At 37.0% G+C, this 20,236-nt stretch overlaps 1 protein-coding gene across 1 annotated transcript in view; it reads right to left on the bottom strand.

The window, feature by feature from the left end:
• The window catches only part of TBCD (tubulin folding cofactor D), a 497,899-nt gene that overhangs the window by 308,912 nt on the left and 168,751 nt on the right, over positions 1-20,236 (bottom strand). The window lies entirely within an intron of this gene.

Below are 20,236 nucleotides of genomic sequence, written 5' to 3'. Positions count from 1 at the left end.
ATATGAGGAAAAAATGGTTAAGGGGATAAAAAAACTATATTCACATGACAACTATAAGACAAATGGAATAGAGTCCTTGAATTTTTCTAAACTATAGTATGAACTATCCTGTACAACAAGAAGCATTTATTGAATCTTCTTTAAAAACTAACTTACAATGATATTTTATGGTAAGAAACAGACAGAGGCTCAGTGTTACAATAATAAACTCTGTCATATGAACCCCTCTCTTTGGCCTGTTCTTCCTACTGATACTTGTACTAATACTTTGGTCACTCGAGGGTAGCTGCTACCTTGAGTTCTAAAAGTAATCTTGTGAGACTACATTTGTAACACTATAGCTCAAGTTCCCATCAGTGTTCCCCATTAGCAATCAGCAATTAGACACAACTACTTTTTAGAAAAGGCTTTTATTCAAATGGAATAGCAAAAAGATTACTTACACTTTGCTACAGCAAACTTGGGAACACTTTCACAAATACAGTGTCGATGGGAAGAGTAAGCTCAAAGTTAAAGTAAGGTGGTGAGGCACATGCGTAAGATTTATGTATGGTGAAGGCAACACACAGCTTCCAGTACAGAAGAGCCTACCAGTGATTTTCTCGTGGAAATCCCTGTGGGTGAAACGTATTTGCTTAGCTGTATTCCAAGCGTCTGCTGCTCTCCATAACTAAACTCTTAGAATTGCCTCCTTCCTCAGGGCATTATATCTATATTCATGTCTGTCCGGAGCACGGAAAAGGAGGGGAAACAAGGAAAAGAAATTCCTGCCTCCTCCCTCATCCCCAGCATCTCATTCACAGGAATCTCTGACTTGCAATATCACCAAATCTAGTACTAGATAGGCCCAAATTCGTCCAGGGTTTAGCTCACTTGTTTACTCAACTAATCTCACTGTGCCCATCGTAGTCCAATTAGGCATTCACATCTCATAAAGGAAACAGGGTCTAGCATGCTTTCCAATTGCTTTTATCACTTTTTCTTAAAAAAAAACCCTTATTTTATCCTGTGATTACGTAACTGATAAGAAAAAGGGAATCTCCCCTCTCCTTACAAATAAAACTCATTTTAACACAGCATCAGCCTGAAAGAGAACACATAAAATATAAGAATTTCTCAGCTCTTTAACCTCATTTATAATCAAGTTTGTGAAAAGTATAGAGAAAAGTAAGATTAGACAGAAAAATATTCTTCAGAAGCAGTGTGATTTCAAGGAGGTTAAAAAAAACTTAGAAAGAAAAACCGAAATAAAGCAAAGCTCACTTTTTTCCCCCTAACTTCAGTAACAACAAAAATCTTAAGAGCCACTACACAAAAATCAAGCTGGTGCCGTGTAAAGAGTACTGAGCTTAGATTCATCATATATGGTTTCTAGTTCCAGCTCTGCCACTATGAAACCTTGTACAAGTCACCTCCTAATTTATGTGCAACCTCAAGAGTTCAGATTAGCAGATCTCTCGGTACTCTTCCCAATCTAAAATTCTGTGGCTAAAATGAAGACAATGGTCAAGAACATCTTCACACATAGGTAACACAGAGATGGGGAGCATCTTTCAAGAAATTTATCAAGGAAAACTGCCCTGATATTCTAGAACCAGAGGGTAAAATAGAAATTGAAAAAATCCACTGATCACCTCCCGAAAGAGATCCCAAAACAAAAACTCCCAGGAGTATTATAGCCAAATTCCAGAGTTCCCAGTCAAGTAGAAAATATTGCAAGCAACCAGAAATTCAAGTAACATGAAGCCACAGTCAGGATAACCCAAGATTTAGCAGCTTCTACATCAAAGGATCAGAGGGCTTGGAACATGATATTCCAGAAGGCAAAGGAGCTAGGATTACAACCAAGATTCATCTACCCAGAAAAACTGAGTACAAACTTTCAGGGGGGAAAATGGATATTCAATGAGATAGAGGACTTTCAAGCATTCTTGATGAAAAGACCAGAACTGAACAGAAAACTTGACATTCAAATACAAGACTCAACAGAAGCATAAAAAGGTAAGAGGAAAGGGAAATCATAAGGGACTTACTAAGTTTAAACTCTTTACATTCCTACATGGGATGATGATGTTTATAACTCATAAGACCTTTCTCATTATTAGTGTAGTTAGGAGTATATATAAAGAAAGGACACAGGCGTGAGTTGAATAAGAAAGGATGATATCTGAAAAACAAAACTAGGGGGTGAGAGAGGAAAGTACTGGAAGAAAGAGAAAGGAAAAAATAAAATAGGGTAAATTATCTCAAATAAAAGAAGAAAAAATTTTTATAGTGGAGGGGAAGAGGGGGGAAGTAAAGGAGAGTGAGTGAACCTTACTCTTATCAGAATTGGCTCAAAGAGGAAATAACATACACACTCAGTTGGGTACAGAAATCAATCTTACCCTACAGGAATGTAGGAGAGGAAGGGGCTAAGAGGAGGGGGGAGTGATAGAAGGGAGGGTAGATTGGGGAACAGAATGGTTAGAAGCAAAACACTTTTGAGGAGGGACAGAGTGAAAGGAAAGAGATAATAGGATAAACAGGTAGGGGGAATAGGATGGAGGAAAATGCAGTTAGCAATTGGAACTGTGAAAAAACATTTTGAAGCAAGTTTCTCTGATGAAGGCCTCATTTCTCAAACATATATAGAACTGAGTCAAATTTATAAAAATAAGAGCCATTCCCCAATTAATAAACAAAAGATATAATCACTTTTCAGATGAAGTAATCAAAGCTATCTATACCCATAAGAAAAAATATTAACTCACTATTGACTGGAGAAATGCAAATTAAAACAATCTCAGGTACTACCTCATACCTATTAGATTATCTCATAGGACAGAAAAGGTAAATGACAAATGTTGGGGGGGATGTGGGAAAAATGAGACATTAATGCACTGTCAGCAGAGTTTTGAACTGATTCAACCATTCTGAGGAGCAAATTGGAGCTATGTTCAAAGGGCTATAAAACCATGCATAATTTTTGAACTAGCAATACCACTACTAGGTCTGTATCCCAAAAGAGATAAGAAACAAAAAAAGAAAAATACCTATATGTACAGAAATATTTATAGCAGCCCTTTTCTGGGAGTACAGAATTGGAAATTGAGAGGATGTGCACCAGCTGGGGAATGGCTAAATAAGTTGTGGTATATGATTATGATGGAATACTATCGTATTGTAAGAAATGCTTATCAGGGTGCTCTCAGAAAAACCTGGGAAGACTTGCATAGCTGATGCAAAGTGAAATGTGTTGCATACAAAGTAATAGCAATATTGTGAGATAATTAGCTGTGAATGACTTAGCTATCCTCAGCAATGCAACAATCCAAGACAACTCTGAAAGACTTATTATGAAAAATGCTACCTATCTGTAGAGAAAGAACTGAGGATGTCTGATTGAAGTATTTTTAAAAAATAATTAATAAAAATTAAATAAAGAAAAAAGAAAATCCCAAATGCGGGCACGAAGGGTTGGACACAACCGAAAAAATGACTGGACAACATCATACCAGTTATAAAAAAAAAACAGCTCTACGATTCAAAAATCTATGTCTCCTTATTTCAAACTCAATGTGTTTTTCTACAAAATCACACTCTCTATGGTCCACAATACAATACCTCAATACAAAAGCCATGGCTAAAACTTGCCTTTATAAATTCAGATAGAAAAGTGAATGGAGGAAAAATTAAGAGAAAAAGCCACAATACAGGCAAAATTTTGAAATTCACTTTCAGAGTGCTCAAAATAAATCCCAACATCCAAACTTATAAAAAGCTAGTCTGGTCATTATCATTTTTTCTCTTCCAAGTGCTAAAAGACTTGCAACTGTACCATTCCCAAAAATGTAACCTGATTTGCTCTGCAAATGCTTAATTAGCTAGGGGAGGGGAAAAGATTTCTACAGGACTTTTTGGAAACATTGGCACAAATATTCTCCTGCCAAAACTTTATATTTTAGCTATGACAAAAAGTCATTAACTGATTGTCCTCTATCACTTTCTCTTTTGCAACAAATATGCAAATATATTTACAGATAAATGTAAAAAGAAAAAAGAGAAAACCACACATTGCTTTGAACTTAATAAGGTATAAAGTCAGGAGCACTTTATTATGTAATCACAGGTTTTGTATTATCTTTTCAAAAAAAGAAATTCTGAAATTATACCTTTACTATACATTCCTCAAATCTGTTGGCTACCAGGCATGAATGATCGCCTGTACCCAACATGCTGCTCCACTAAAAGCAAGGGAGCATCCAGTACCTCACAAGTACCTCATTAAGATTAATCCTGGCACCAAAATCCATAAAATAATACTCAGTCCAACCTATCTACTTCAGTAGTCACCTAAAATCTGACCTCTAAAGAGAAAGGTTTCAGAAGGTTAATATTAATGCCAAGCCAGACAGAGAGACTAAGCAAGCTCTAAACCTCCAAATTCACCTCTTTATTTCTCCACTCCTTCCAAGTACAGTATTCCACTACTAGCCCAATCCTGCACCTCATCGCAAAAAAGCAAGGCAAGAATTAGGCAATCAGTCCCTTCTAACCATGGTAGCAAGGGGGAGACAGGATTCTGAAATTCCAGGAAATATACATTCATTTAGTTAGATGTCCCATTTATTGTGAAAATTTAACTAAACATCCAAAGGCCAAAAGTCAAAAAGAGTGAATAAAGGGAGGTAAATGGCTCTGTAAACTAATTTACAAGATCCTACACCTTTAAGAGTGAAGGCTCAGCTATCTTTTCCCACTAAGCAACTGATGAGTCATTTTTCAGTCTTGTCCAATTCTTCAAAACCCCATTTGAGATTTTCTTGGCAAAGATACTAGAGTAGTTTGCCATTTCCTTTTCTAGCTAGTAAGTCTCTGAGGCCAGATTCGAACTCAGGAAGATGAGGCTTCCTGACTCCAGGCCTGGCACTCTATCCACTGGGCCATCTAGCTGCCCTAATCATATACCCAAATCAAAGTCAATCCCCAGACTCAAATCTGATTTGAATTGGATATAGGGAGTTTTACTGAATTTACTCAGTGACTGAAGTAGAAGTGCTGTGAATTTGGATCATGTTTTCCATATAGTTATTAATAGCTTATATTTGTTCCTTTGAAAACTGTCTGTTCCTATAGTTTTATCATTTATCCTGAGAAAAAGCTCCTGTTCATATATATTAGAATCCATTCCCTAAATATTTTAGATATCAGCCTTTATCAGAGAAACTCTCTGCAAAGATTTTTCTCTCCCAGTTATTGATTTCCCTTCTAATTTTAACTACATCAATCACAGTAGTGCAAAAACTTTTAAATTTTTAAGTAATCAAAATTCTCTCATTCGTCTTCTATAAATTTCCCATGCTCCAGGATCCACTCTAACTCTCCATATCTTTACTCCATGCATCAGCCTTCTTTCTCACAATGAAAGATCTCTCCTCCCCTGTGGCCCCATTCTCTAATTGATGAATTCCTCCCAGAACCAACTTTTTGAGAAAGTGCCTAGACCAATCCCAGGCCTACTTCTTCACTTCTCTCAGCTCCACTCCTGATTCTCTGGATTTCTGCAGTAGAGCTTTCTTTATTTCCTCATTCCTCCCCAACTACTCCCAGAGCTTGCTTTTCAGCTCTCTATTGTATGCTTCCTCCCCTATTAGAATGTAAGGTCCTTGAGCGCTGTGTCTTTTTGCTTGTATTTTTAAAATGTGTATATGAAGGTAATGGAATACTATTGTGCCATAAGAAATGGGGATGATACGGACTTCGTAACAACCTGGAAAAACCTACACAACATAATGCTGAATGAGCGGAGCAGAGCCAGGAGAACACTGTACACAACCACAGATACATGGATTCAGTGAGGACCAACCCTGATAGACTTCATTCTTCTCAGCAACACAAGGTGCAAGGACAACTCCAAGGGACTCACGATGGAGAATGCTATCTACAACCAGAGAAAGAACTGTGAAGTTTGAATGCAGATTGAGGCACACTACATGCTCGCCTTTTTTCTTCTCTTTTGTTTTTGTTTTTGGGGTTTTGGGGTTTTTTTTTGGTTCTGTTTCTTCTTTCTCATGATTCATTACATTGGTCATAATTCTTCTCCACAACTTGACTAGTGTATAAATTAATTCAATGCGAAGTTATACATGGTAGTTATATGAGATTCCATGCCATCTTGGGGAGGGAGAGGAGAGGGAGGGGAGAAAATCTGGAACTCAAAATTATGTAGAATCGTGTGTTGTAAACTAAAAATAAAAAAAAATTTTAAAAAAAGTGTATATTTGTACTTGATATAGTGTCTTACACATAGTAAACACTTAATAAATGTCTGCTGCCTTTTTAATACATTGTTTGGTAAAGAATTCTCCCCCTCCATACAAAAGGTTATCTGCTTCCTCAAATCTGTCCAGAATGTGAATCTTTGATATCTAAATTTATCCAGTTTGAAACTTACTTAACATGCAGTGTGAAATGTTTGTCGAAAGCTAATTCATGTCAGTGGTCTTCTACTAGTTTTCCCAGCAGTTTTTGTGGAATACATGATATTACTGAATACTATGTTTTAGTGTTTGTGCATATTTTAGTCTTGTACTATTAATCTATTTCACTGATCAACTTTTCTTTTTTTTAACCAGTATCAAATAGTTTTGATGACTATTACTTTGAAGCATAGTTTTCAATCTGTTACTGCTAAAAATAAAATACAATAAAATAACGAAATAAACCTTCCTTCACTTTTTTCACATTATTACATTTAAGACTCTTGAGCTTTGTTCCTCCAGATTCACTGGCTTGTTTTTGTTTTTAGGCTCTGTGAAGTAGTCATTGGTAGTCTGATTTGTAAAGCATTAAATAAGCAAATTAATTTACATAGCATTATCATTTTATTATATTGGTATAGCCCAAGTATGAACAAGTAATAGTTCTTCAACTTGTCAAGTATGTCTTGATTTCTATAGTGCACTGTGGCTGTATTCATGTAATTCCAAATTTTTTACATTCTGAAGTTCTTTTGAGGATAATTTTTCTATCTCTTGCTATTATTGCTTTGTTGATAATATGCAGAAAGGCTAATAATTTGTATGGGGTTATTTTTATATTCCTGCTACTTTTCTGAAATTATTGTTTTCATTAAATGTTTAATGGAATCCTCAGTGTCTGCTGAGTAGACTGATATCACTGGCCAAAACAATGTCAGAAATTTTTTATCTTTTTCATCTATGTACATTCCTTTAATTTCCTTTTTTTTTTTATTATTCCTACATCAAACATTTCTAGAACTACACAAAATAGCAGTGGTGAAAATTGACATACTTGCTTCCCCCAACCCTATTTTATTAGAAAGACCACTAAAGACTGGGGTGGGGGGCAGGGTGCGGGGTTGTAAAGGCTAGTTCTTGGAATAAGGTAAAGAAAAAAGAATGAATGTTATGAAATATTATTCTGAGAATTATTTGGTGAAGCTTTAACAGACTACCAAAACGGTAGTTAGCAAAAAACGGCTAAGAAATCCTACCCTAGATTCACAACAACCCCACCACCACCACCACCACTACCTAGTTAAAGCCTCATCATTTCTCACCTGGACTACTGCAATAAGTTTCTTAATTGATCTCCCTATGATATTTTCTTTTCTATCCAATCCAATATCTACATAGCTGCCACATTAATATTCCTAAAATACAGATATAACCGTGTCACTACTACTAAAAAAAATTCCAATGATTCACAAGTGCCTCTAGAATAAAATAAAAACATATGTAGTCCATTTAAAAGAACTCATAATCTGGCTTTGGTTTACCTTTCTCACTTGTTTTCACATTCCTCCTCTCTAATGCACTCTACCTTCCAGTAAAACTTGCCTACTTGTTGCTCCCTGTAAATAGTATTCCATCTTCCACCACCTTTACTTTACATTCTATTTCTGGAATCTCTACCTCCTCCTCTCCATCTCTTTGAATACTTACTTACCTTCACACCACAGTTCAGAAACTATTTTCCTATATAAGTCCTTTCTTGATTCCCACGGCTATTAGTTTTTTCTACCTTTTGAAATTATCCTGTATATGTTTTTTACTCAACAAAATTTAAACTCTTTAAAGGCAGGGACTATTTTTTATTTGCCTCTTTATTCCAAGTGCCTATCACAAAGCCTGGAACATAGTACACACTTTTAATGAATGTTTCTTGAATTGGATTGAAGTTGTGGGAAGCAGGGCAAAGAATGAGTATGTTAGGAATCCCACAACAAATTGTAAGCCAAAGATCATCACCAAAGGTAACGATCATGTTCCCACCCATGTCAACTCAGTGAAGGTAGCAAGAAAAGTAAGCAGAGGATCTGGAGAAATAGAGCTGTAAAGTTCATAAGCAAGTGAGAGTGAAGAACAGGAGATAAACTAGAAACTCAAGGCAGAAAGTAAAAAAATAAAAAAAAGCCATTTGAGAATGGCCATACAAGATGCTTATTAAGTATGGAAGCTGGAAATTAACTTTTGTCACTTATGGTTTTAGAAGGCATCATGGGTCAGTGAAAAAGGTGATGTATCTGAATTCAGATCCCAGATAAGTACCGCTTACTATGTATGACTTTGGGGTAAATACTCAACCTCTTTGGGTCTAGGTTTCATCTATAAAATGAATGGTTTAGACAAGAGGACCTATAAGTTCCTTCCAACTCAACTTTTTTTTTTTTACTAAGCCTATAAAGACTGCTTGTCTGAATATAATTCTTTTATGACTCAATGTATTTACAAAAAAAAAAAACCTCTAGCATAATTTTACAAATATATTATTTCAACTGGTTCTATTTTATCAAATATTCTAAGATTACTTAAACTACTAAATTTCTTGACATTTATTGAGAAACCAGAGCTACCACATATATTGTAATGGAATAAATGTATGTGAAGTTTATATAATATAACAACCAAAGTGCTAGTATCTGAATGCCTAGAACAAATCCAAAGAATATGTTGCTGATACCTATTTTTATTATAATTTTTTAAAAGAACATCAAGGGCAACTCAGATAAGCTTATCAATTATCAAAGTAACAAGCAAAACAAGTATAGCTCCTGAAGAATCCAGAATATCATGGATGCCATTAAAACCTCATCAAAATAATATGCCTCAAAAACTCTCACCTGAATCCATTTCCCAGAAATGCTGGTATAAAAAGGATATTTTCTGGAAGCCAACATGCAGTGCTAAACTAAATAGAACAAAATAAAACAAACACAAAGAAAACCTATGAAAGTATTTAATTTCTATAGTAAGGTAGAAGCCTTAGGTTTAACTATACTACCACACAAGGCTGAATGAAAGTATATTTCCTACAACAGGTTCAGTAATAAATGTCCTCCTTCCATAGACCTCATATTATTTTCTGTACTGTCTGAATAGTACTTATTTATTTTCATCACATGGAAAATAAACTGAAACCATGCTGATTTTAAGTAACCACTGTCTTCCTGAAGAAATAATTTATAAAGAGAAATACTGCACAGGACAAACACAACTTTTCATTAAGCCATTCTAATAATTCCCCAACCTTCTAACAGGACTAATACAATCTTCCTGCCTTTTCCTTAACAAATTTCGATCCTTACATTAACTAGAAATCATCCACTGTTCCTAATTCTGCCCTTTGGGAGCAAGCAAAATAAATCAAATCATTCTACCATATGACAGCCCTTCATACACTTGAAGAAAGCAATCAAGTACCCCTAGATTTTCTCTGCATAAAGTCAAACATCCCTATTTTCTTTACCTAATCTACAAATGGGTGGATCTCACCAACTAAGTTATCTTCCCTTGAATGTTCTGTTATCAATTCCCTTCCCTAAAGTGCGGTGTCCAAAACTAAACCTGCTATACAGTTTGAGCAGGGCAAAATATAATAAGATTATCTATTCCTTATTCCAATGCCTCCCAACATAACCAAAGAATATAACAGCTTTTTATTGGCTGCCATATAAACCAGCATCTTCTACTATGCTACTATTAACCTCCCCGCTGCCCCAGATCTTTTTCAGACAAATGGCTACCTAGCCACAGTTCCTCATCCTGTACTTAAGTGTCTCCTAGAACTAGGCCCAAAACACTTTCTGTGATACCATGCTTCCTCTCAATAGAGCTAAGAATATAATTTGAGTACAGAACCAGCAGCATACAAACCAGTTCATTTCATGCAGTTTGTAATGCTATACATGAGGCATATCAAACACCGACAGCTAAAGATAGTAACCTACAAAAAGCAATTTGAAAAAGCAAAAACAAATATTCTGTAGTATTAGAAGCCTGTACAGGAAGTTGTGAGACCAGTTCTGACCCTGTAGCCTTAAGCAAGACACTTCCTCTCGCTATGTCTTAGTTTCTCCTATAAAATATAAATACTCCCGCTTGTCATAAAGTAGTATTTACAGTGCTTCAAGTCCTCAGATCACAGATTCATAAATCTGCAGCTAGAAGGGACCTCAAGAGATTCTAGTATTCAGTCACTGCCTTCAGGCAGGTAAGTTATTATTGTCCCTACTTTATAGATGAGGCAACTAAGGCACAGTAAACTTACTAACTTGCTCAAGGTCACAAAGCTAATAAGTGGTAGCAGTTATATTAACAAAAGTATCGTTATTGTTAATAGTAAGCTTGCCACTTATTTTTAACCAAGCTATTAGGAATTTTTTTTTCCTTAGCTTGTCACCCATTTCTGAGATTCTTCAAAAGACTTTCACTTACTAACTTCTTTTTCTCCCAATACTTAAAAGATGGAAAACTCAGGTCTTACACAACACTCAATCATTGTATATCATTAGAGTAGGGGTTCTCCACCTTTTTTGTGTCATGTACCCCTATCATGTGCCCCTTCTGGCATTGTGGTGAACACTATTACCTCCAGGATCAAACATAAAATTCTCTGTTTGGCATTCAAAGCCCTTCATAACCCAAGCCTCCCTCCCTACCTTCCAGCCTCTTTACAGCTTAAAATCCACCACATACTCTAAGACACAATGACACTGGTCACCTTGCAATTCCTCAAACAAGACACTCTAACTCCTTTATTCCACTGGCTATCATTGAAGCACAGAATACTCTTCCTCTTCACCTCTATCTTCTGGCTTCCCTACTGTCCTTCAAACCCCACCCTCTCTTAATTCCAGTGCCTTCCTTCTGTTGATGGTTTCCTACTATCCCGTATATAGCTTGTTTGTTACATAGTTGTTTGCAAATAGTCTCTCCATTAGATTGTGTCTTTTCCCTTTCTTTTTGTCACCAGCATTTAGCACAGTGCCTAGCATGTTGTTGTTGTTAAAGTTCTTCTTGTCATTGTTTTCAGTAGTGCTGAACTCATACCAGGCCCATCTATCTTCCACCATCTCTCCATGACATTATCGATGTCATTCTCTGCTGTCCCCTTTTCCTTTTGCCTTCAATCTTTTCAGACATCAGGGTCTTTTCCAATGAGTCCTGTCTTCTCATTATGTGATCAAAGTATTTAGGCTTCAGCTTTAGCATATGACCTTCTAGTGAATAGTCTGAATTTCTTTAAGTATTGACTGATTTGATCTCCTTGCTGTCTAAAGGACTCTCCAAAGTCTTCTCTAGTGCCACAATTCAAAAGCATCAGTTTTGTGGGGTTCAGCTTTCCTTAGAGTCCACCTTTCACAACCATACATTGCTACCGGAAAAACCACAGCTCTGAGCCTACAGACCTTTGACAGTAACATGATGTTTCTGCTTTTTAGTATGCGGTCCAAATGTAAATTGATCCACTGCTTTCCTTCCAAGAAGCAGGCATCTTTTCATTTCATGGGTGCAGTCACCATTTGCAGTGATCTTTGAGCCCAAGAATATAAAATCCAGCAGTGCTTCCATTTCTTCTCCCTCTATTTGCCAAGAAATAATGGGACCATTTGCCAAGCAGGCAGTTAATAAATGTTTGTTGAGAAATAATGGACCCATTCTCAGAACATTCTTTTAAAATGCATAAAATAAGATGTATAAGCTTACAGAGAAAACAAATTATAGTTATCAAAATAGTAAAATGACAAGTTTGGAGGCCCCAGGTTAAGAACCTCTATTACAGAAATATAGAAAAAGCTGCTTCTAGAATTAGCTCAGAGGCTCAGAACAGATAATAAACTGTCACATGCCCACACTCCTCAAGGACTTCTCTCCTCGTCTGCCTATACTGAAGAAATCTGAAAATAATAATAATCAAAGGAACATGCATGACAAAAAGGGCTAATCTTTGACACATCCTTTAATAAACTATGTCCTACAAACAGTTTCTGTGAAAACATAAGTGAGAGGAGGTACATTATGGTATGTAGATCCTTGAACTTGAAATAAGAAAGACCAAGTCCAAATCTTGCCTCAGACACTTGTAATCTAGATGAGTCACTTAACCTTTTCCAGTTTGGGCTTTTCCATATAGAAAATGAGGATGATAACTGAACTTGCCTCACAGGGGAAGTACAGATAAGGCTTAAATAAGCCTTACTGATGAAGCTCAAATGAGAATATATGAAAGCACACCTTGGTTTAATGGCAAAAATGTTTAACAAATGAATAATGGAAATTAAAAAAATTCAATTTTCAGATCCAGCAGTATCCCTAACCTAGGTCAAGAGTGGAGGTATGTCATTACAAAAACCTATCAAGGATTCCTCATGTGTAAAATAAGACTGGAGTACACATGTTCTAAAGACCTCTCCAGATCTAAAATTCTGTGAATCTGATTATTTATCCTGCCAATGCACTGACTATAACGATTTATTATTTTGAAAGCATCTCTATTCTTCAACTACTTCCTATCCAATATTACCATCCTGATTCACCTTAGTGCTTAGTGCCAATCTCCACTTTCCCCTCTATTTATCTGGTTTATACATGGCTGCTTGCATGCTGTCTCCTCCATTAGACTTTGTGCTCCTTAAATCAGGGACTGATTTGTTTTAAAAGTTGTGGGGAGCTGTTTTTGTTTTCTTTCTATGCATCCTCAGTGCTCAGCATAGTGCCTGCCACATAGTAGATGCTATAAAGTCTTGTTAACTTGGAATATAACAATATGCCCTAAACCAACACCGGAGTCGTCAATCTCATAAATTTTACAAGCAAGAATGCCCCAAAATGACTCAACTCACTTGGTTAAGAACAAAATATCAGTATCATTCTTATCCAGTCAAACCTACAATGTAATATCCAAAATGTTCCTAATTTCCTTCCTTGAAGTCCATGCATTAGAACAGTAATGATATATCAAGGAAGCAGTCCCTAACAGACTTAATTTAGTCTTAATTTGGTGGAGTTTTACCTCTATTTTTCTGAAATATAACAACTTATATCAAGGATCCAGTAGGAACAATGGGTAAAAACTGCAGAGTGACAACGAACACAAGTGAGGTGTAGACATTTTCTCCAGATTCCATTAACTCTCTAAGAAAAAAAAAACCTACAAAAACTGAGTTTATATGTCAGAGGTAGGACAATAACAGCTGAATCTATAGGACATAAAAGAAAGCAGAGCAAAGCAACAGTTCTATGAATTGATCACAAAGAATTCTGATCCAATAGGCATCATGCAATACCCCTCTCCCAGAAGTCAAGATGTTCTGTCTGGGTGTATGGTACTTTGGGACTTTCTCAAAGATTTTCTAGCTGCTTCAGAGATTCTGATGGCACACACCATTGCCCTTTCTCCATCACCCTGTCACAAGAAGCAGAGAACTTGAATTCTGCTCAGTTATATAAAGTGGGGGTTGTAAAAAATGGGGGTGGGGGCAGTCAGGAGGGGATGCTTTCTTCTGTCTGAAGGAGCCCTTAATTTAGAAAACCTCAAGGAGACGGAAACTGGAATATCCAAACCCTACAAAATGTGGAAGATGTTAATTCAGTGCACCCAGAGAAGTAACGAAGAGAAGAAACTAAGATAGAGGGCCAATGTGCATAACTATATTGGATCTGACAGAAGACTGCAATTAAGCTGCAGCCAGTCCCTCCCCTAGATAGAAGGTACCAGGGGCAGGGACAAAAGGTCCGTGAAAAAGCTACCCCCTGAAAGAATACCATTAAAAACAGAGAGGTCAAAGGGACCAAGAAGAAAAAAATTAATTAAAAAAGAGGATATTTTATTTAAAGCATGTTCTAATATAGCAAAACATGTACAGAATTACAAACCACCATAAATAAATATTGCAAGACAAGAGAAACTGAATCAACACCTAATAAAACAAAGAACTTTGTGGATTCATAAGAGATCAGGGAACCACAGTACAAAATTCCCAGAATGGAATAATAGGGGCCTCCACTTTCCTTTCCTCTCACTTTTTTCTTTTCTACATTCTGACTCTGACTTCATCACTCAAACGAAACTGCTCCCTCCAAAGTTACTAATAATCTCTTAATTGCTAAATCTAAAGGCATTTTCTCAATTCTCATACTGCTTGTCCTCTCTGTAGCCTCTGATGCTATCAATCACCCTCTTTTCCTTGACACTCTCTTCTTTTTAGGTTTCAGAGACACCTCTCTCTACTAGTTTTTATCCTACCTATCTGACCACTCCACAGTCTCTTTTGCTGGATCTTCATCCAGGTCATACCCACTAATCAGGGGGATCCCAATGAACTCTGTCTGGGACCTACTTCTCCTCTCCCTCTATACAACTTCAACTGGTGACCTTATCAGCTCCCATGGATTCAATTATTATCTCTATGCTGATGATTCCCAAAAATCCTTAAAAAGCCCCAATCTCTCTGCTGACCTCTAATCTAACATCTCCAATTACCTTTTGGACATCTCGTAGTGGAAGTCCCTAAGCATCTTGAACTCAACAAGTCCAAAACAGAACTCGTTAACTTCTCCCCAAAACCCACCACTCTTTCTAATTTCCTTATTGCTGCTGAGTATACTAGCATCCTCTACATCCACCCAGGCTCACATCTTAAAGTCCTCAGGTTCTCTTACCTCCCACATTAAATCTGTTTTCAAGGTCCTCTGACTTATATAACTTCTCTCACATATACTCCTTTCTATTCTCTGACACTGAGACACTCTTGAAAGCCCTCACCACCTCACACTTGGTCTACTCCAACAGCCTGCTTGTTGGCCTGCCATAAGCGTGTCCCCATTCCATTCCACCCTCCATTCAGCTGTCAAAGTGATCTTCCTAAAGCACAGGATTGACTATGTTACCCCCCAGCAGTAATAAACTCCAGTGGTTCCCTATCAACCTCAGGATTAAATATAAAATCCTAGGGGCAGCTAGGTGGTGCAGTGAGTAGAGCACTGGCCCTGGAGTCAGGAGGACCTGAGTTCAAATCCGGCCTCAGACACTTGACACATGTGCTAGCTGTGTGACCTTGGGCAAGTCACTTAACCCCAATTGCCCTGCCAAAAAAAGCAAAAAAATATATATATAAAATCCTGTTTGTTAATTCAAAGACTTTCATAACCTGCCCCACTCCCTTTTAATATTCTTCTACCTACTTCTCCTCCATGGACCAGTAACACTGGTCTCTTTGCTATTCCATCTCCTGACTCTACATATTTTCACCAGCTGTCCCCTAATTCCTAGAATTCTCACCCTCAAATGAGATGACACTTATAACATACTTAGCACAGCACTTAGCATACAATAGTTGCCTTATAAATACTTATTTCCTTTCCTCCTTCTATGGCTTCCTTGAACTGCATCAAGTCCCACCTTCCATAGAAAGCCTCTCCTGATGGCCTCTAATTCTAGTGCCTTCCTTCTGTTAATTATTTCCAATTTATTTCATGTATATCTTGTTTACAATATTGTCTCTACAGTAGACCATAAGTTCCTTGAAATTAGAGACATATCTTCTCTTTCTTTATATCCCAAGTACTTAGCACAGTGACTAGTACATAGTAAGCACAAAACAAATGTTTCCTGATTGACTAAAAGAAATTAGAAGAAAATATAAAACTGAATTTCTGACTTGTACAGAAAAAATAATTACCTAAATAAAAAAACTGAAACCACAATGGCAAGTAATTCCAAAAAAAGAAAAGGGAGACCAACAGATTAGTAATACACAAAAGCTTAAGACAAAGGAGAATCTGGAAAAAAAAAAAAAGGAAACTGCATTAAAAAAACAAATACTCAAAGATGGCGGCTGGAAAGCAGGGACTAGCATGAGCTCCCCACCAAGTCCCTCCAAAAACCTATAAAAAATGGCTCTGAACCAATTCTAGAACTGCAGAACCCACAAAACAGCAGAGGGAAGCAGGGTTCCAGCACAGGACAGCCTGGATGGTCTCTGGGTAAGGTCTATCCCGCACGGAGCTGGGAGCAGAGCAGAACCCAGTGTGAGCGGCGCGGACCAACCAGACCAGGAGCCAGGCGGAGTGTGCGCTAGCGCCCTGAATCAGTGAGCTCTGACAGTTACCAGACTTCTCAACCCACAAACACCAAAGACAACAGAGAAGGTTAGTGGGAAAAGCTGCGGGAGTGGAAGGAGTTCACAGTTTGGCTACCGCCCCGGGGGCAGCGGAGGTGGGGTGCAGCTACAGAACTACAGCTGTAGTTGCTTCTGGCCCCAGGTCCACCTGGTGGGAGGAATTAAGTGGCAGATCACAGCAGGAGTGAAGAGCCTGTTGAAGATCTAACTCCAGTCCGGATTGGGGGTTCTTGGGGAAGGAGGAGTGCTGGTGGGGCAGAGCTGGCTCATCCCCCCAAGGTTGGAACATAGTTCTCTAAACTCTACAAGCAGTCATACCCCACTGAAAAACTCAAGGGTCAAGTTAGTTGGCTGGGAATATGGCCAGACAGCGAAAGCACACCCAGATTCGGCCTCAGACTTTGGATTCTTTCTTTAGTAACAAAGAAGACCAAAACATACAGACAGAAATAGTTAACAAAGTCAAAGAGCCTACAACAAAAGCCTCCAAGAAAAACATGAACTGGTCCCAGGCCATGGAAGAGCTCAAAAAGGATTTGGAAAAGCAAGTTAGAGAAGTAGAAGAAAAATTGGGAAGAGAAATGAGAAGGAAGCGAGAAAACCATGAAAAACAAGTCAATGACTTGCTAAAGGAGACCCAAAAAAATACTGAAAAAAATACTGGAGAAAACAACACCTTAAAAAATAGACTAACTCAAATGGCAAAAGAGCTCCAAAAAGCCAATGTAGAGAAGAATGCCTTGAAAGGCAGAATTACCCAAATGAAAAAGGAGGTCCAAAAGACCACTGAAGAAAATACTACCTTAAAAATTAGATTGGAGCAAGTGGAAGCTAGTGACTTTATGAGAAATCAAGATAATATAAAATAGAACCAAAGGAATGAAAAAATGGAAGACAATGTGAAATATCACATTGGAAAAACCACTGACCTGGAAAATAGATCCAGGAGAGAGAATTTAAAAATTATTGGACTACCTGAAAGCCATGATCAAAAAAAGAGCCTAGATATCATCTTTCAAGAAATTATCAAGGAGAACTGCCCTGATATCCTAGAGCCACAGGGCAAAATAGAAATTGAAAGAATCCACAGATCGCCTCCTCGAATAGATCCCAAAAAGAAATCTCCTAGGAATATTGTCGCCAAATTCCAGAGCTCCCAGATCAAGGAGAAAATACTGCAAGCAGCCAGAAAGAAACAATTTGAGTATTGTGGAAACACATTCAGAATAACCCAAGATCTGGCAGCTTCTACATTAAGAGATCGAAGGGCTTGGAATATGATATTTCAGAGGCCGATAGCACTAGGATTACAACCAAGAATCACCTACCCAGCAAAACTGAGTATCATGCTCCAAGGCAAAATATGGACTTTCAATAAAATAGAGGACTTTCAAGTTTTCTCAGTGAAAAGACCAGAGCTCAATGGAAAATCTGACTTTCAAACACAAGAATCAAGAGAAGCATGAAAAGATAATCAAGAAAAAGAACAAGAAAAAGAAATTGCAAGGGACTTACTAAAGTTGAACTGTTTTGTTTACATTCCTACATGTAAAGATGATGTGTATGATTCATGAGACCTCAGTATTAGGGTAGCTGAAGGGAATATATATGTTTATGTATATATATGTATAAGTGAATGTGTATATATGTATATATGTATGTGTATGTAAGAGAAGGCAGGTGAGGTGGAATGAGTGAATCTTGCTCTCATCAGATTTGACCTGACGAGGGAATACCATACATACTCAATTGGGTATCTTACCCCACAGGAAAGAAGAAGAAAGAAGATAAAAAGAGGGGGAATGATAGAAGGGAGGGCAGATGGGGGTGGAGGTAATCAAAAACAAACACTTTCGAAAGGGGACAGGGTCAAGGGAGAAAATTCAATAAAGGGGGATAGGTTAGGAAGGAGCAAAATATATTTAGTCTTTCACAACATGAGTATTGCGGAAGGGTTACACATAATGATACACATGTGGCCTATGTTGAATTGCTTGACTTCTTAGGGTGGGTGGGTGGTAAGGGAAGAAGGGAAAGAATTTGGAACTCAAAGTTTTAAAAACAGATGTTCAAAAACAAAAAAAAAAAGTTTTTGCATGCAACTAGAGAATAAGATACAGAGGCAATGGGGCGTAGAAATTTATCTTGCCCTACAAGAAACGAAGGGAAAAGGGGATGGGAGGGCAGTGGGGTGACAGAAGGGAGGACTGACTGGGAAACAGGGCAACCAGAGTATATGCCATCTTGGAGTGGGAGGGAGGGTAGAAATGGGGAGAAAATTTGTAATTCAAACTCTTGTGAAAATCAATGCTGAAAACTAAATGTATTAAATTAAAAAAATGAAAAAAAAAAACACAAATAATCTCCATACAAGCTAAAGTCAATAATCTTAAACACAGGATCCTCAGGAAAAAAAAACAACCTTAAAATGAAAGAACTCGCAGAAGAACATGACAAAAAACAACAATAACAACAAAAAACCTAAGCATCATATTGCCAAAATTACCCATAACTTCTAAATACAGAAAACAAAGCACCACTAAAGAACATACTGATCACTTCCAGGGAAAAACTATCTGAGGTATGCAGTGGTTAAAGTTAACAACAAACAACAGCGATGAATTAAAGTAGATTAAGTAAAACTATTACATGGATATAGTACAAGTTAAAAGAGGCAGGAGAGACCTCCAAAAAAATCTTAATTGAGAAAGAAAACAATATTAGTGACACCAATTAAGAAAAATATAAACCTAACTTAAAACTTGAAAGGTGAAGAGATAAAACAAAACAATAAAACAAGAGATAGTAGCAATGGATAAGAAAACAAAACCCCACCAAAGACAAAGATATTCATATAACAAGAATAAGAAGGTGGAACAAAATTTATTATTTATTAAATGAACCCAAAAAATCAGGAATTCCTATCAGATAATATTATTAACAGCAATAGCTATAATTTTATTGTGTTTTAAGATTTGCAAAAAGCATTATAAATATTATCTTATTATTTGATTCTCACCTGGGAGTTAGGTGCCATTGGTATTTTACCATTTTACAGATGGCGAAACTGAGGCAGACAGATGTTAAGCAACTTGCCTAGGGTCCCACACCTAGAAAATGTCTGAAGTGGGATCTGACCTGAGAGGAGCAGATTATATATATATATATATATATACACATATATAGCACAGTTATGGATACAGGTGAATTCTTAACCAAAGATGGGATAAAAGCCATATGGAAAAAAAAGTTAATTTTGATTAAATGAAATAGAGAAGATTCTAAAGAAATGAAATTTACATATCCAGAATAAGGAAAGTGGTCTCACTAATAAGATAAACCCAAATCAAAACAACCTTTAGGTTTTACTCATAACTTGCAAATTTACAAAGACAACAATAGTCAATGTTGGATGGAGGTATTACAGAAGGATGGACCTATTAATGCACTGTTGACTGAGTTATGAATTAGTGCAACCATTCTAGAAAGCAATTTAGAATTATACAAATAAAACAGTTAAAATGCCCATTTTCTAAACCAATGGTCAAAAAACCTGGGTCCAAAGCTAGACCCAAATCCAGCTACCTTTCTCTCTTAGTTCTCTTTAATATTAAATAAAGGCTAGGAAAGGTCAAGGCAAATTTCAGCCATTAGATCAGGTTGTAATAAATCCAGTTTCCGAGCCATACCAATGTTGCTACAAGATACCACTCGTGTTGTTTTTTTTATCCCATTAAAGAGGAAAAAAATACTACTGAAATCACAGAATAAGAGAATTTCAGAGCTGGAAGGGACTTGACTGGCCATCTAGTCCAACCATACACAAAA

The sequence above is a fragment of the Trichosurus vulpecula genome, chromosome 7 (assembly GCF_011100635.1).
Source record: "Trichosurus vulpecula isolate mTriVul1 chromosome 7, mTriVul1.pri, whole genome shotgun sequence".
Taxonomy (NCBI): Eukaryota; Metazoa; Chordata; class Mammalia; order Diprotodontia; family Phalangeridae; genus Trichosurus; species Trichosurus vulpecula.
The sequence above is the reverse complement of the archived record's forward strand: the minus strand, read 5'-3'. Positions and strand labels throughout refer to the sequence as shown.